Raw genomic sequence first — 18,211 nt, 5'->3', positions numbered from 1 at the left:
CCAATAGGTTCTTATGATGATTTTGGACTTGAACGTATGTCCAGATTGGGTTTTGGATGACTCGGAAGTGTTTTTGTGCCTAATAGTGAAAGTTAGTTCTTGAAGAACTTTGAAGTTCTTTAAATTTGGTTTGGTGTGGGTTTTAGTGATATCGAGGTCCGAATTGAATGTTGAGACCGAGAATAGTTCTGTAATATCATTTAAGACTTGCACGCAAAATTTGGTGTCATTCCGAGTAGTCTAAGTATGATTCGACGCATTTGGCAAATTTGGAAAACTTGAAGTTTAAAGTTTGATTCAATTTGGTTTTTGGGTATGATTCTTGGTTTCGTTGTTGTTTTTCGTATTTCGAAAATTCGAGCTAGTCCGTATTATGATTACTGACCTTTTAGTGCCTTTAGACGGGGTCCCGAGTGGCTTGGGTGAGTTCGGACCCCTCGGAGCTAAATGCATGATACCAGATCTGCCCATTTCTGGTTTCCTTCTTCACGAACGCGAAGGAACCATCGCGTTCGCATATAAGGAGTTGGGCTGGGGAAGGAATGCTCTTCGCGTTTGTGATAGCTGCTCCGCTTTTGCGAAGGTCTGGGCCTATGACCTCCGCGTTCGTGTGAGCCCTCCCGTAATCGCGTAGAGTAGAGTAGCTGGGTCGGGCCAGCTTTGTTCTTTGCATTCGCGAAGTCCCCATCGCGTTCGCGTAGGTCTAGACAAGTTAGCCTTCGCGTTCGCATGTCAATTGTCGCGTTCGTGATGAAGGGCCTTCAGGGTCCTGAGCCAATGGTCTTCGTGAACGCGAGGCCCCTCTCGCATTCGCGATGAAGGGGGTAGCTGGACGATGAGTTTAAAAATTGGGACTTAGGCATATTTGGTGTCATTTATTACATCCTTGGGCGATTTAGGAGCTTCCAAAGGGGAGATTTCAACCTAGCATTATGAAGTAAGTTATTTCTACTTAATGTGAGTTTAATACTTGATTTTTAGGTAGATTGCACCATGTAAATTAGTGAAAATTATGGGTTTAGAGTAAAACCTTAGGTTTTGATAAAAACAAGATTTAACCACGAAATTTGTTATGGAATGAAGTAAAAATCATATATTCTTGATCCTTAGGTTATGAGTAACAAATTCCTTCGAAAATTTTCGGAATCAGGGCACATGGGCCCGAGGCTGAATTTTAAGAATTTTGCCCTTGGGGTTGGATAATCACTTTAATAGCTAGAATATGAACTTGTAAGCCTATAGTGATTGGTTTTTATACTATTTGAATAGTTTCGGATTGTACGGCTCCGGTTGGAGGGTTTGAGAGCATTCTTGAGTAGGAAGTAGGCTCGAAACGAGGTAAGTCTCTTTTCTAACCTTGTAAGAGGGAAATTTCCTCATAGGTGAACTTAACTAATATGTGATTTAATTGTGGGGGCTACGTAAGTACGAAGTGACGAGAGTCCGTACATAGCTACTATTCCTGTTATGTCCGAGTAGTTCTAGGCTTACACCAGGCTTTGTGGGTACTGTTATATGATTATAAATTGTTGAATTGCATTGACTGAAACTTTGTTGAGAATGTCATGATTTCAAGGATTTCAAGTAAATAATTTTTTTGAAAAGAATTAAGGAAACATTTAAGCTGTATTTACACTTAACCGCGTCGCAAGTATATTCCGCAAGGGGGTGATTACTTCCACTACTCTCATTGGAGCGGGCCGTTCGCCTCGGCAGGATGATAATTGTATATATATGGTTAGGGCCATTCGACCCTCGTCAGTGCACAGTTTACTTTTATGTTGGATCGGTCTGAACTTCCTCGGTGCTATTTGTATGTGATAATGGAACCGGAACCTCTTATAATTTGTATGATTCATTGCTTGAAAGGCCATTTGTTTTAAATGAAGGAAATGCCTAGATTTATTGATTTGATGAGAGGATTTTCAGTATTATTCTTGTTTGCACTTGTTGCTATCTACGTACATTGTATATTAGAATATTGGACTTCATATTATTATATTTATTGACCCTAGTAAGTGTCAAGTCGACCCCTCGTCACTACTTCTTCGAGGTTAGATTGGATACTTATTGGTTACATATTGTTTATATACTCATATTACGCTTCTGCACTTGATTGTGCAGGTTTTGAGGCATGTGCATTTGGCCATCAGTCCTCGCGTAGAGTGGACTCTTTGGCTTGAGACTTCCGGTGAGCTGTCCTTCTTTTCCTATCTATTTCCTTTCCAGACAGTAGGATAGTATGGTTTTGCATATTCTACTAGATTGCCCTATATTTGTGACACCAGGTCTTGGCACACACATTGTGATGGGTTTTTCAATGTCTTTGCCTTATACTTCTTATGTTTTCATGATCTAACAAACATATTGTTAAGAACCAGATAGAGAACCTGACCCACTTGGTATACATTTCAAGTGAACAATGTCCAGTATGATCTCTAGCAAATGAGCGAACAACTACAATGAGGAACACAACAGGGACCTAGTCCATTAGGGTTCTCTGACAGAAGTACAAGTCAACTATACAGCTGCAATGCAACTGTAGAAAGTGACTGTCCGCAACTGTTACAAAGAGGAACACAGCAGGATCCTAGTCCCTTAGGGTTCTCTGATAGAAGTAAAAGTGAACTATACAGCTGGAACGCAACTACAGAAAGTGATTGTCCGCAACTATACACGAAACAGTGCAGCAGACAGTGCATCATTCACTTCTCATTGGGAAAAAGCGTGTACCAAGAATTGACATCACCATTGTGATGTCTTTTGTAGTATAACAACCTGGTGCAAGGCACAACAGATTCACATGTGTATTTAGTGATATTCTCTCAAGCATTATAGTGTTCATCCAGCATTGAAGTCATTGGTGTGTCAAGAACAAGACGGCAACTCCACTAATGGATCAATTTCACAATGAGTCTATGTGTATCCATAGTTGAGTTGTAATCTTGTTATTTGTTCTTCATTTGTAACTCCAATCTTGCTTTCTTAGAAGATATGTTTTAGGAAACCCAAAATCCGTAAACTTTCTAAGTTTATGTTGTGACTAGGTTTAGTCATAAGTTTAAAATCTTTGTAACTAGAGAGTCATAAAGTGGCTTGTGGTAAGAGTATCACAAGTTAGTTAAGTTGAATTCTTTGTAATAGAGTCATTATAAAGTGGCTTGTAAGAGTAAGATTACAAGTTAGTGAAATTGAAAGCCTACAAGTGTAGGTCGTGATTTTTGTCCCCTTGTGTGGGATTTTTCCACGTAAAAATCCCTTGTCTCTTTTACTTACTGCTTCATAAGTACTCTCACTAGAAACTCATAAAGGATCAGGTGCACTATAGTTTGGTGGACTCATATAAGTTATCATATTGGTAGACTTGTGATTTTTGATTTCTATCATGATTTAAATTTCATAATTATTACTTTCATCAAATTATGCTTAAGTCTCAAACTCCTAGTTTCTTTATTAATAAGGAAGGGTCTTCATGTATTAATTATTTTAATGAGAATTCACTAGTCGATTAGTGTTGGCGCCATCACGGCCTAATGTGGAATTTGGGTCGTGACAATCATGGTATATTTGCATTGGTTTGCCCATTATTTGGATAGTTTTGGAGCGTGGTGCATCAATTTGAGTCATCGGAAGGGCTTGGGCAGCCGGTTATGGAACTTCGGATGAAGGTGAGTCTCCTTTCTAACCTTGTAAGAGGGAGTTAACCCCATAGGTGAAATAATTAAATATGTACTCCTATTTCTTGGGGCTACGTACGCTCGAGGTGATGAGTCCGTGCGTAGCTACTATTATGCCTATGTCCGGATAGTTTTATCTACATCATGCCTTGTTGATATTGTTGTTGATTAATGTTTATTGTTTGCTTTAAGAAGAAATAAGACTGCGGTTGCGTAATAATTATGTTGAAAGGAATTTAAATTGAGGAATTTAAGACTTTAAGAGTTTCCATTAAACTTAGCATTTTTGAAAAGAATTGAAGAATCTTATAATAACTTAGAAATCTATGTGTAACCGCGTCGCATGTAAGTATCGCGAGCGGGGTAATTCCTTAAGGCTACAAGATGAATTTCCATTATTCTGAAAAGAATCAAGAAAGAAATATGATTTTTTAAATGTTAAATTTATATTCGTTTTCCTTCTACTACTCTCATGGGAGTGGGCCCATCGCTTCGGTAGGTTAATAGATGCATCTATGGTTCGTGGCATTAGACCATCTGGCAGTGTACAATTTATTTTTATGTTGGATCGTGCCATACGCCTCGTCATTTCCTATATATATATATATATATTATCATGGAATCGTGCGTGACATTTGGCTAGAAGCCAGTGTATCTGGGGAGTTTTTTCTTGATTTGAATTATGACAACTCCCTTAATAAAATCCACCATATCTATGTATATGCTTCGATTACGGAGGGAACCTGCTAGCTGAGAGCTTGAGTAAAATTATAAAGAGGGGAATTTTATTACGTATTTTATACTTGCTTATTTTATATATCTACTCTGCTTCATATTTATTTCTCTTTGATGTACCTGATATTATTGGACCACTAGTAAGTGTCGAAGTCGACCCCTCATCACTACTTCTTCGAGGTTAGACTAGATACTTACTGGGTACGTGTTGTTTTTATACTCATACTATACTTGCTGTGCATTTTTGTTGCACAGGCACATGTATCTCTAGTGGCGCAGTGGCATAGTCAATATGGAGACTTAGGTGAGTTGCATCTCTCGTGACGACCTGCAACTAGCAGAGTCTCTTTCACAGTACTGTATTTTCTTTCTGTCCAAATTTGTATTCCGGACAGTTATTGTATTACATTTTAAATTCCTAGAAATTGGTCATGCACTTGTAACACCGGGTTTTGGGATGACTATGAGATTATTCAGTATTTAAATTTGTTAAAGGCATCATTATTTATTCAGCGAAGTTCATTATTTATTGTTTAATATAAGGAAAAGAAATGATTTCAAAAATATTAAAACGATAAATTACTTGTTATTTGGTATTGGCTTGCCTGACAGTGGTGTCCGGCGCCATCACGACCTTTAATGGATTTTGGGTTGTGACAACATAGTATCAGAGAACTAGGTTCCCTTAGGTCTCACGAGTCATGAGCAAGTCTAGTAGAGTCTTGAGGATCGGTACAAAGACGTCTGTACTTATTTTCGAGAGGCTACAAGGCTATTAGGAGCACTTTCCTTCTTGATTCCTCATCGTGCGGTTTGATTCCTTTGAGGCTTATGCCTTTATTCCCTTCTTATTCAATCATATGCAACGTGAAGCGCTTATTATCAATTGGGTATTGAGGAATTGTAATGATACTACAGATGTGGCGTGGGATGTTTCTCCCGGCATAGTTGATTGGGACATTATCGTTGCCTTGCGGTGGTTAAATTTTTAGAAGGCCAGGTGTAAGAAGCGAAAGTCGAGTAGTTGCTTAAAGAAGAGGGTTTGACCAAAGTGGGAGAGTGGCAGAGTAGCATATGGGCTCAGTGGCAGGATAACTGCACACCTTGAAGAAAGTTTGGAATAATTTGGGAATTTCAGTGGATGGTGATTGGGCCTACGGGCTTAATTTGAAATATTGGCTAGTATACGGCAGAGAGGTTAGATGCAACAGAAAGGAGTTGTTTGATATGGAGAAGGATACAACATGACCTTGAATTAAAGGATATTGTCGCACATTTAGTTGATGTCCAAGAGGAATAAATGGGCTTGTACAACTAGTGAATGAACATAGGCTCAGGATGGGTTACGTTTCATTGTAATTGTGCAGTGCAACATCATTGGGACATGTCGGCATGTAATTTCCATTGGTGGGTCATCTCTTGTGAGCAGGTTTGCGATCGCGTGGTTGTCGAAGTTTCTGCGAAGGATTTTACTAGCTATCTAATAAGAGGTCGAATATGTGAATTTTGCTAGAGATTCAGAGTGTCCATGGTATGCTAACGGAAGGAATTTGAGTAATTTGGCAATTGATTGCACAAGGTCATGTCACTGAGAGATAAAGAATCTTGGTGGGTTCTAGAGTTGGGTAATAGTGGCTTCAAGCTAAGTGGGAGAGTTCCACCACCTATAGTTGGATTGCGTGGTCGTTATTTGTGAGATTTCTGGTTATTAGCATGTCGATGAGTTATTTCACCTAAGGGAAAAGAACATAAGTGGTAATTTGAGCAAAGGATTCGATAAAGGTGTGCTATGGTCGGCCTCATTGACTCATGTTAAGACTTTGGGAAGATTCAGGATTTATGCTTCGTACAGAGGTGATTTACAAGGGAAGTGATTCAGTCGGGTGCTTTATTAAGATGGGTTTTTATATACCAGCGGAGCCTTGGATTTGATTATATTCGGGACCAAGCCAGAGTTGGTGACTTTCAACAACGGTCCTAGGCAATTCAAAGGTTAAAAATGTGGTGCCTAAGGATTCAGGCCCGCACTATGGTTAAGCATCAAGCTTTTGTAGCAGATTATGATAAGAGGCTCGGAATGTTTTATGATGTTTTCGACTGTCAGTGTAGCATTGGGAGGAAAAAGAGAAAAAAACTGGATTCGTAGAGGAATTATCAGAATGGGTGTATTAGTTGAAGATGCGAATGTGCGTGCAATGAGGGTATGAAACGGTTCATGGGTTTGGAGACAACGTGGTTTCTTGGAATGGGTTCACTCAAGATGAGTGCGGATTTAGGCTGGTGATGAAAGGAATGGAGTTATTATTATTATCTCTAAGGCAAGTTAATGATGAGTTAGAAGAAGCTAGATTGGGTAGCCATGGTTGAATTGGCATGATGGTGGCGGTGATCAGTTCCTTCAGCATGATTAATTTATGCATGTGATTTGTGATGGTACGTGCGAAATTGGAAGGCCATCGTAATTGATTTTGTTTGGAAGTGTTCAAGTATTATAGCCTGTTATGTATAGGCAGATCCCGCAAGGGTTATGGTGGTTTAGACCACTACTTGAGGATTTGGATGTTCTACGGTTGTGAGAATTCACTCGCGTGTTGCTATGGTTCTCTTGGAATCAATTAAGTGAAAAGTTCTTATATGATGAAGTGTTTACCATATTAGTGGTTCCGGAGTTATGATAAAATTCTTGTACTATCGCATATTGGTTTGCTAGGTGCAGTGAGCGGTATGAAATTTGAAAATAAGGATCAAGGTTACGGCTTGGCATTGACAAGGATGCCACGATCTCGGACGAGAAGGAAAGGGATTTGGATGTTTGGAGTAAGCTGGTATTGTCTTCAGCGTCACCTGAGATTGGCACTTTGTGTTAGAGACTTTGCATCTTGTTTGCAGATTCTTCATATGCTTTAAAACATTAGTGTGACCGATGGTATGGATGTGTAGACTCGTTATCTAGTGCAGAAGGTCGTGGGAGCATACCTTACAGGAAGATTGTATAAGTGTGGCATGTAGTCACTTAGTTGATTGAAGATTTAAATCGAGTGTGAAGATTGTGGTAGTATCTCTAATTTGAGAATTTATGCCTGTAGAGCACTCGGCTTATTGGGTTACGGACTATGGAGGTTTGCTCCGGTTATGATGGTTGTTCTTGTGAGCTATGGGAAAAAAGGTTATTATGGACCCTTGAATGGTTATTATCCTAGTTCGGTGTGATCAGAATCGGCTTGAGGTCTGTGAATAGATTTAAATATGAATATGGGATCTATATCAGGCCGGATGCGTTCGTTTCAGCATATCACTCCTTATGGAGGAGTATTCAAACGTTGGATGTTATTTCGACGTGAGCTATTTCATGTAAGACTATATGGTGCCGTATGAATTGTGAAATGACTTGATAAATTTCTTATGTGTTGACGTTCTGTTTAGCAATGGTGTTATGTGAGCAGGATAGCTCTTGAGATTCGGGTCTTATATCGCACCTCGGTTGTGCTTGAGTTTTGTAGCGTATTGCGCTACCTGTCTCCCCAGGGATGGTATTATGCACTTAGCTTGCTTGTGGCCGATATTCAGTATTTTGTAGTAATAAGCACTCTAGCTCGGTATGTATCTCCTTATATAGATTATGTGTGGATCGGGTGGCACACCGCCAAGGGTATGTTGTTTGGATCGGGTTGCACACCAAAACAGAGTGATATTGAGTACAGTCCCCTATATTCTATTTCTGTGTGTTTTGGTTCCCATTTTCTAAGGAAAGTTCATATTAGTTGTCTGAGTTGAGTAGTCCCTTCCAAAGCTCATTTTCTTATGTATCATGTTCAAGTTTTTGGCTTATTGGAAAGTGGTGGCATCACATGAGACTTTTGGTCATGTTTGGGTGAGACGAGATTATTGGATCTAGGATCAGTGCGGTCGGCTTATATGAAGTATATCAAAGAGCAAGTACTAGTATTTGGTTCAGAATGAGGTAATGGTCCTTGTCAGGAGTATAGACTCGAAGATTGTTGACTCGGCAATTGGTTATGAATTTCTACACATCTCTTCCATCGTGGCAGCATTGTGATAGTTGGAACAAGGCTTATATATGTCATGGGGTGCATTGTGAGCATCAGATTCGGGAAATGTCGGCTATTATGATCAGAGAGTGTTATTATGGTCTTGTGAATGATGTGGCGCATGGTGTGATCAACAAGAGTATGCAGTCATGTTTTTTTACAGCGTCTGGTGATTGACATGACATTCATATGCTGGAAGCAGGCCTTGCAGAGAATTTCGGATGTTGGAACTAGGCTCTAAGGCTTATTTGCCTAAATGAAAGAGGATATCTTCAGATTTGATCGAGCTAATATTCTCAACTGAGTTGTGATAGCATGGGTAGGTGCACGAGGTCTTTTCCAATGATTTTAGAAAACTCCGGCGCAGTTCTTAGCACTTTAGAGGACGAACATATATTTAAGTGGGAGAGAATGTAACGACCCGACCGGTCGTTTTGAGATCTAGCGCGTCGTTTGGCAGTTTGAGGCCATGATCAGCTTCACTTCAGGTATTGTGACTTGTACGCATGGTCGGAATTGAATTTTCGGGAAGTTCAGGGTTGATTTGGAAAAAATTTCTCATTTCAGAAGCTTTAAGTTGAAAGAATTGAATAAGGTTTGATTTTTGAGTAAACGACCTCGGAATCGGGATTTGAAGGCTCCAACAGGTTTGTATGATGATTTTAGACTTGGGCGTATGTCCGTATCGAGTTTTGGATGACCCGAGAACGTTTCAGCGCCTATTGTGGAAGTCAGTATTTTTGGATGAATTTCATAAGTTTGGGTTGAAGTGCATTTCGGTGTTATTGATGTCTGTTTGGAATTTTGAGTCTGCGAATAGCTCCATATGGTGAATCTGGTATTGGGGGAGCGTCCGGAAGTGGATTCGAAGGTCCGTAAGTCATTTTGGAGTCATTTGGCTACAGTTAGAAATTTGAAGGTTTTTTGAGAAATTTGACCGGACGTGGACTTTTTGATATCGGGGTCGGAATCTGATTCCGGAAGTTGGATTAGGTTCGTAATGTTGAATACGACTTGTGTGCAAAATTTAAGGTCAATCGGATGTGATTTGATAGGTTTCGGCATCGAATGAAGAAGTTCGAAGTTCTAAAGTTCATTAAGTTTGAAATGGAGTGTGATTCATGATTTTAGCGTTGTTTGATGTGATTTGAGGCCTCGAGAAGGTCCGTGTTATGTTATGGTACCGATTTTTGTGATTGGATGAGGTCCCGAGGGCCTCTGGTGGATTCCGGGTGATTAACGGATCGAATTTGGAGTTACAAGAAGAATTGAGCAGCTACCTTCTGGTGTAATCACACCTCCGAGGCTTGGGCCGCAGGTGCGGAGCCGCAGAAGCAGCACTGTGATCGCATATGCGATTTTGGTAGGGGAGAGCTGGGATCGCAGATGCGGTGATGACCGCAGAAGCGGGACCGCACTTGTGGAAGAGAAGGCACAGAAGCAGAACTAGGCTGGGAGCCCTGGACCGCAGAAGCGGTATTTTGTCCGCACCTGTGGAACCGCAGAAGCGGTCGTGTGACCGCAAGTGCGAAGGTCGTTGGGCAGTGAAGTGTTTTAAAATGAGTTTTGGCTCATTTTATCTCAAAATCTTTCATGAGAGCCAAATTTTGGAGCAACTTGGGAGTGTCATTTTCATCACCAAGCATGAGGTAAGTGGTTCATACTATTTTTGAGTTAAATACATGAATATATATGGATTTAAACATGGAAATTAGTCAGAAATTGTGGGGTTTTGGTAGGAAACCTAATTTTTGGTATTTTTAGATTGTTACCACGAATTTGGGCATGAAATTGAGAGTAAATTATATATTTGAGTTTGTAAGGTTATGGATAAACATTATCTTCGAAAGATTTCGGAATCCGGGCACGTGGGCCCGAGGGCGATGTTGCCAACTTTTCGAGCAGAGTTGGGAATTTATATAAATTGAATTGCTATAAGTGTTAGGGTATATTTTCATTGGTTTTCCCATTATTTGGCTAGTTTTGGAGTGTGGTGCATCGATTTGAGTCGTTTGAAGGGCTTGGGAAGTCGGTTATAGAACTTCGGAGCGAGGTGAGTCTCCTTTCTAACCTTGTAAGAGGGAATTAACCACATAGGTGAAATAATTAAATATGTGCTCCTATTTGTGGGGGGCTACGTATGCACGAAGTGACGAGAGTCCATGCGTAGCTACTATTATGCCTATGTCCGGATAGTTTTAGGCTACATCATGCCTTGTTGATATTGTTGTTGATTAATGTTTATTATTTGCTTTAAGAAGAAATAAGACTGAGGTTGCGTAATAATTATGTTGAAAGGAATTTAAATTGAGGAATTTAAGACTTTAAGCGTTTCCATTAAACTTAGTATTTTCGAAAAGAATTGAAGAATCTTTTAATAACTTAGAAATCTATGTGTAACCGCGTCGCATGTAAGTATCGCGAGCAGGGTAATTTTCGTAAAGGATACAAGATGAATTTTCATTATTTTTAAAAGGAATCAAGAAAGAAATATGATTTTTTAAATGTTAAATTTATATTCGACCGTGTCGCAGATATGATTCACGAGCGGGGTATTTCCTTTGACCACGTCGCATGTATGATTCGCGAGCGGGAACCGCATTGCAGGTATGATTCGAGAGTGGGGGAATAGATGCATCTATGGTTCGCGTCGTTCGACCTTCGACAGTGCACAATTTACTTTTATGTTGGATCAGACCGTACGCCTCGGTATTTCCTATATTTATATATTATTCTCATGGAATCGTGCATAACTTTTGGCTAGAAGCCAGTGTATCTGAGAGGTTTTTCCTGATTTGAGTTATGACAACTCCCTTAATGAAATCCACTATATCTATATATATGCTCCGGTTACGGAGGGAACTTGCTAGCTGAGAGCTTGAGTAAAATTATAAAGAGGGGAATCGTATCACGTATTTTATACTCGTTTATTTCATATATTTATTCTGTTTCATATTTATTCACTTCATTACTGTACCCGACATTATTGGACCACTAGTAAGTATGACAACTCCCTTAATGAAATCCACTATATCTATGTATATGCTCTGATTATGGAGGGAACTTGCTAGCTGAGAGCGTGAGTAAAATTATAAAGAGCGGAATTGTATCACGTATTTTATAATTGCTTATTTTATATATCTACTCCGCTTCATATTTGTTTCTCATTACTGTACCTGATATTATTGGACCACTAGTAAGTGTTGAAGTCGACCCCTCGTCACTACTTCTTCGAGGTTAGGCGGGATACTTTACTAGGTATATGTTGTTTTCGTACTCATACTACACTTGATGTGCATTTTTGTTGCACAAGTTCATGTGTGGCTAGTGGCTTAGTGGCATAGCGACATGGTTGATACGGAGACTTAAGGTGAGCTGCATCGCTCGAGACGACCCGCAACAAGCAGAGTCTCTTTCAGAGTATTGTATTTTCTTTATGTCCAAATTTGTATTCCTAATAGTTATTGTATTACATTTTAAATTCCTAGAAATTGCTCATACACTTGTGATGCCGAGTTCTAGGATGACTATGGGATTATTCAGTATTTAAATTTGTTAAAGACATCATTATCTATTCAGCGAAGTTCATTATTTATTGTTTAATGTAAGGAAAAGAAATGATTTCAAAAATATTAAAACGAGAAATTACTAGTTATTTGGTGTTGGCTTGCCTGACAGTGGTGTCCGGCGTCATCACGACCTTTAATGGATTTTGGGTTGTGAGATCTTCATGCTAGCGTTCGTCGTCCAAGCAGCTCAGCTCAAAAAATCTACACGCAAGGTGCAAAAGTGTAGTATGAGTATCACCGATCTCATGTACTCATGAGTAAATATCTTGACTAAACTCATTGAAGTAGTGACGAGGTCCTTAAGTCAAAAGATACTCACTTTATATAATATGTGCAGTTCAAAAGCATAAATAGTACAACAAGGCATCCAAAAAGAGTTATAAAACAACAAATATCAACAATGAAAATGCATAATAGAAGAAGAAATAATACTCATACTTTTCCAATTAAACAGGCCGAGGTAGATACAGCGTGCACGAAAAAAATAGTTACTCAAATATTCCATATGAATGTAAAGTGTCTGATCTGATTCCTTATCAATTTCTAAAGGTCATTTATATGAAAATCATTACATGAGTACAACATGTTAATGTACAATGATGACTCTCCCTTTATATCAATCCGACACTCTTCAAGTATCCAACAACTCACTAACAAGTCTTGTACATATGTATAATATCAACTAACATATATTAAAGATATGCATGAACAAATCATGTAAAATGCATGAAGGTGCACAAAGGATTCACTTGAATTGTCAAAGCTTTCATCTTTGTGCTTAATAACTCATCACATAGGATCCCACATCACGATCAACCAGAAACCTGTCGGTTTCTCACAACCTGCTTGTGTGCCATAAGAGACAAACATGAAAGGGCGACCCTCGGGAGATGTATCTATATCCACAAGATGCACGGCCGAAGCCTCATGCATTGCACAGCAGAAACCTCACGCTATAATAATATTAATACCACAATAATCGCATGACGGAAACCTCGTGCCACATTTTTAACTATATCAAAATAACTACACGACAGAAATCCCGTGTCTTAGCAATAACAATATATGCAAGATAAAGACCTTCATGTCATAACCTCGGTCCATATCAGAGAACCATATGCATGAATATATGCATATGAATATGAGATAAACATATATAATTTACCTGGACGGAGGAATAACCATGCATTAGTGTATGCATGTCTATAAGAGATGATCTCAAGATTGTATGTGTGTATGTATGTATGTATGTATGTATGTATGTATGTATGTATGTATGTATGTATGTATGTATGTGGACCCAACATGTAATATGTCATCCAAATAATCATTGTGCCTAAATAAACATCAAAAATAATTCATAGTCTTTAATGTGGGTAAAGAAACTCAAGCAGTCATACAACAGTTTAAGGCATAACGCAAGAATAACAAAAATGGGAATACGTTCACAATATTTAGGTGACTATGTCTAAAGAGTTCCGCTTGCTAAAAAAAACTATGTCCAAATCAAGTATGTTAGGAATCTCAAGAATTACTCCTCATGCTCAAAATAAGGTATCATTAACCTACTCTAGCATGGCTCATTGAGCTCATGTAATCATTCAATCAAGTAAAATATAGAACAAATAGAATAAATAACCAAGCAAGGCATAAAGTAATCTAGAATCTATCCCGAGCATGAATAACTATCGCACATGCATATGCGCTTGTCATCTCGCATATACATTACCCCACATATAGCAAATAATATCATTTAATAGGAAAATTTTCTCAAATCAAAGTTAGGCAAGATACTTACCTTATCTAGGCTATAAAGCTTTAAAATTGCTTTTTTCCTTGAAAAATCACCTCTAACCGGCTCGAATCTAATCAAACATCATTCAAGGAAGTCAACTAATTCTAAAGGAAGCAATTCCAATTAATAACACTTCCATCTTTAAAGAATTCAGAAAAAGTCAACAAAAGCTCGGGCCCGCATGCTCGAAATTTAAAACCAATACTAAATCTCGATGATGATCTTTTGAGTTCAAATATGTGATTAGATTCAAAAATTTTCAATCGACCCTCAAATCCCAAAATACACTCTCTTAAGTAGTAGACAAAAACTCTAATTTTATCTTCAAAAATTCATGTTCTAAGTGTATAAATCCATGGAGAATCAAGATATATAATTAAATCCAAGTATAAATTACATCTTCTCCAAAATTGTTTCTTTCTGTACTCCAAAACTCAAAATAGTAAAAAAAAATAAAAATAAACAAAACTGTCGAAATAAGTAATCTGATAGTCAATACAGCATCAGCGACAAAACCCTCTCATTTGTAGCCTTGCATTTGCGAAAGATATCTTGCTTTTGCGAGAACCCTACACTCCCTCGCACCCACATCTGTGACATAAACCACACATTTATGACTCTGCAGATGCGACACCATACACGCAGGTGTGATCCTGCCCAGACCAGTCAAATCTTGGAGAAGCGCAAACTTCAGCGCAAAAGTGCCTTCGCATTTGCGCCTCCTTCATTGTAGGTGCGACCAACCACTGGACTAGCAACACTCGCAGAAGCAACCTCCTTCTCGTGTGTGCAACTTTACTCCTGCGCTCTGATCTCCGCGGGTGCCATACATAGTACCAGCCACACCCAAACACACCCGAGCCCCACGGACTCCCGTTCAACCATACCAACAAGTACGAATACATTATTCAAACTTATTCAAATATCCGAAATACCACAAATAATGTCAAAACCAAGAATCGAAGATCAAAATTCATTCATTAACTTCTAAACTCATTGTTTTCTCTATTTTCTTTCCCCAGTTTCCCTATGTAATTAAAAAGGTTTAAAGAAAAATAATGTAGCTCAACAATATTTTTAGGCTATGCTACTAAAAATAGATAATGATAGTTTATCTGCATAATGCCTCGGGAGTATCTAGTGAATAAGTTATGAATTCATTTAAATTTAATAGTTTCAGCTTAGACCATATATGTGTGTTAAAAATATCTATATCTAATTTCACCGTTTCAAATTTATATGAATATATTTGACTGGGAATGGAGTTTTAGTAAAACAAAGGTTTTAAAACCTAGTGATTGCAAACATGTCATAGTATTTGTGTAACTATAAATTTTTTAAAACTTATGATGTAAACTATGACATACCATTTGTGGCGTGAAAACGTCTCGTTAAAGGTAATATTGGAATACTAAAATTAAGATTTTCCTAATTAGGAAAAGATTCGTTCTTTTTAACCCGACTAAAAAGGATATTGAGACGTAGATTAGTATTAGATAAGTGTAAATAAGAGATTTCGAACTTAGTAAATTAAATGGGATGTTGTAAACTTCAGAAATTCGAATTTATAAAGTTCAAATCCTAAATCCGTAAATTAGATGGGATGTGGTAAATTTTCAAAATTCAAACCCATAAAGTTCAAATTTTAAATTTGTCTATGTACGTTGCATGCTTAAGCTCAAATTGCAATTTCTAATTCTTGCCATTTGTGCATGAAAATTCGAACCTCAAGCAAGTCAACACAAACATATTTTCCACCGTTATCTTTTCTAACGTATGGACATCACACCAAGGCATACACCACCCATCAACCATAGTGCCACAATCTAATTCTTTTACTATGACGTTACCTGACACCTGATAGCACACAATATTAATTACTCCCCAATATCCATCTTTTATGTTTTTCTTTTCAACATAGTTAACAAGGAATCTATATGTTTAACCAAAAATAGAGATTTCGGTTAAAGCTTATGTTAGAAGAACTCGGATTACTGATAATCAAATAGAAATAAGAATAATTGAGAAATAATAGCTGAACGCAAAGTAAATCAATGTATTCCAATAGTATTTTGTGTCCTTACAAATGATCAATCTTCTCCTTTTATAGCTATTTCTAGGTAATACGTTTTGTTTTTACCATAATAGTATCATTATTGATAATTAATGGCATTTATTGTAACGTTACAATTAGTAATCATATTTGATTTAATACAAATTCCTTAATGTTTTCCGTATTTAATGCCCAGTAGTACGTATCTATACCTTATTTACTATCGGATTCATTCTCTTCCATCATAAAGAGATTCGAGCGTCTATCTCTCTTGCTTTTTCCTGAATATCTACCCATGCCTGTTGAAGCTAGTGCCTCTTTGATTATTCTTCGTCAACTATCCTCCTTTGACTGGTCCACGTGTCATGACGTGTCATCTTATAATAAATTTCATATATAAACTTAATTTTTCACAATACAGATAGTCCCCTCACTTGCCATTTATTCATCAATAAAATATTTGGGAAGTGGATCTCATTAAAGCAGGAATATTTGCCGCCATAAATTCTTCCCTGGAACTGATGCTTCATCTGTCACTTCCATTTAATGTCTTTGACATGTGGTGTCTCCTGGTTGGTTCTGCAACTTTTCAGTGTCTTTTAAGGCTTTTTTACGACTTCACCAATTACGAATTCCATCATTGCGCATTTTCCTTTGACGGTTGCTTCTGACTATAAATATAACTTTTTACCTTTGTCTTTTTCACAAAAGTTTAGAGTATTCAATTCTAATTTTCTTCTTCCTCGTACTACTATGTCTTCTTCAAACCCTAACCCTCGGAGAGTAGCCATTGTTGACAACTTTCTTCTTGCTCCTATTAGAAGTAGAAGAGGGGGATGACTTCGTAGCTTAGGGTCTTCTTCATCAAGAGGCCCCACTATTCCTTCATCGACTTCTACTCCTCCTTCTAGGACTATGGGTTCTAGAACTAAAGAACCCACTGAACCTCTTCGTGAACCTTTAGTGGATGAAATTGTTCCTGCAGAATTATCTTTCTACAATGATAGAGAATCCATCAGAAACCAATTGTCTTCATTAGATCGTGCTGACATCTACCCGACTCAGATTACTGAAGGTCTGGTTTCTATGGTTCGTAGAGATTGCCATTGGAGTCATGACTTCCCCATTATAATCCCGAATGCGAACCAAAGAATCACTTCTTACTTAACTGGGTTTTCTTTTATTTATACATACCCTTTCACGTTGGGTTTCAAACCTGCTATTAACCATGTTATCCTTGAATTTTGTCGCTTTTTCAATATTTGCTTGGGACTGCTTAGGACAAATTGTGGAGGGTTATTGCTTGCTTGAGGCATTTGGCCAACATGGCTGGTATGCCTTTTACGTTTTTTCATTTAATCCATCTTTATTCTCCCAAACTCTTTCGCCAAGGAATCTTTACTTTAGTGGCAAGAAGCAAAAGAGTTCTGGTCAGTCCAGAAGACGATAAAACCTGTGGCTGGTATGCCAGGTTCGTTGCTGCCCCCACTGTTGGATTAGTGGGTAAAGAGAATGTTCCCTTCCCTGAGAAGTGGAATTTTGCACATAAGTTTTCTTATTAATAATTTTCTCGTACCTTTTTCTTAATTTTGATGGTCATCATTTTAACTTCCTTTTCTTTTTCAGCAATCATGGAAGTTGTTGATGAAATTCCCAACTTCCGTGGTTGGGTAGGAAAGCTATTAAATGTTGCTCTAATGGACGGTAGGTCCTGGAAAAACCTTTCTCATCGGTTTGGTTGGAAAGTGTAAACTCACGGTAAGTGCTTCTTTCCCTTATATCTTTTGCATTTCTGTTTACTTCTTTCTTTTGAATATTACCTTGACCCTTCTTGTTGTCAGGGTTTCCTATTCGAGGCATAAGTGCTGAGGCCGTCGTAGCTTCCAAAATTTCTTTGGAAAGAGCCCAAGAGATAATTTTGGGTTCTTCATCGAAAAGGAAAGCTATTGTTGATCAAAACTCTGAAGAGGAGGAAGAACAAGATGGGGGTTCACTGATAAAAAGGTCATGTTCTATTATGATGAAGCATCTCTCCCTCGTTCTATTCCTTCCACCGAGCTTGTTGAAGCCTCATTGGTGATTTTCGATGATGACACTCCCGCGGATGCTCATGATTCCGTTGATCAACTTTTTGTTTGTGGGTTCGATAATGAAAATTTGGGTCCAGTTTCTAATGAAGTGCCCTTTGCTTCTTTTCCCATGTTTGTCCCTATGACATCTTCTCTACCTGCCGTGACTGTTACCGTTGCTTGTCCGCCCCAGGCTGTTTTGACTCCTTCCACAGTTCCTCCCACAACTGTGCAACACACTGAAGTTGGTTCCTCAGGTGGAAG

Source organism: Nicotiana tabacum, chromosome 8 (assembly GCF_000715075.1).
Source record: "Nicotiana tabacum cultivar K326 chromosome 8, ASM71507v2, whole genome shotgun sequence".
Taxonomy (NCBI): Eukaryota; Viridiplantae; Streptophyta; class Magnoliopsida; order Solanales; family Solanaceae; genus Nicotiana; species Nicotiana tabacum.
The sequence above is the reverse complement of the archived record's forward strand: the minus strand, read 5'-3'. Positions refer to the sequence as shown.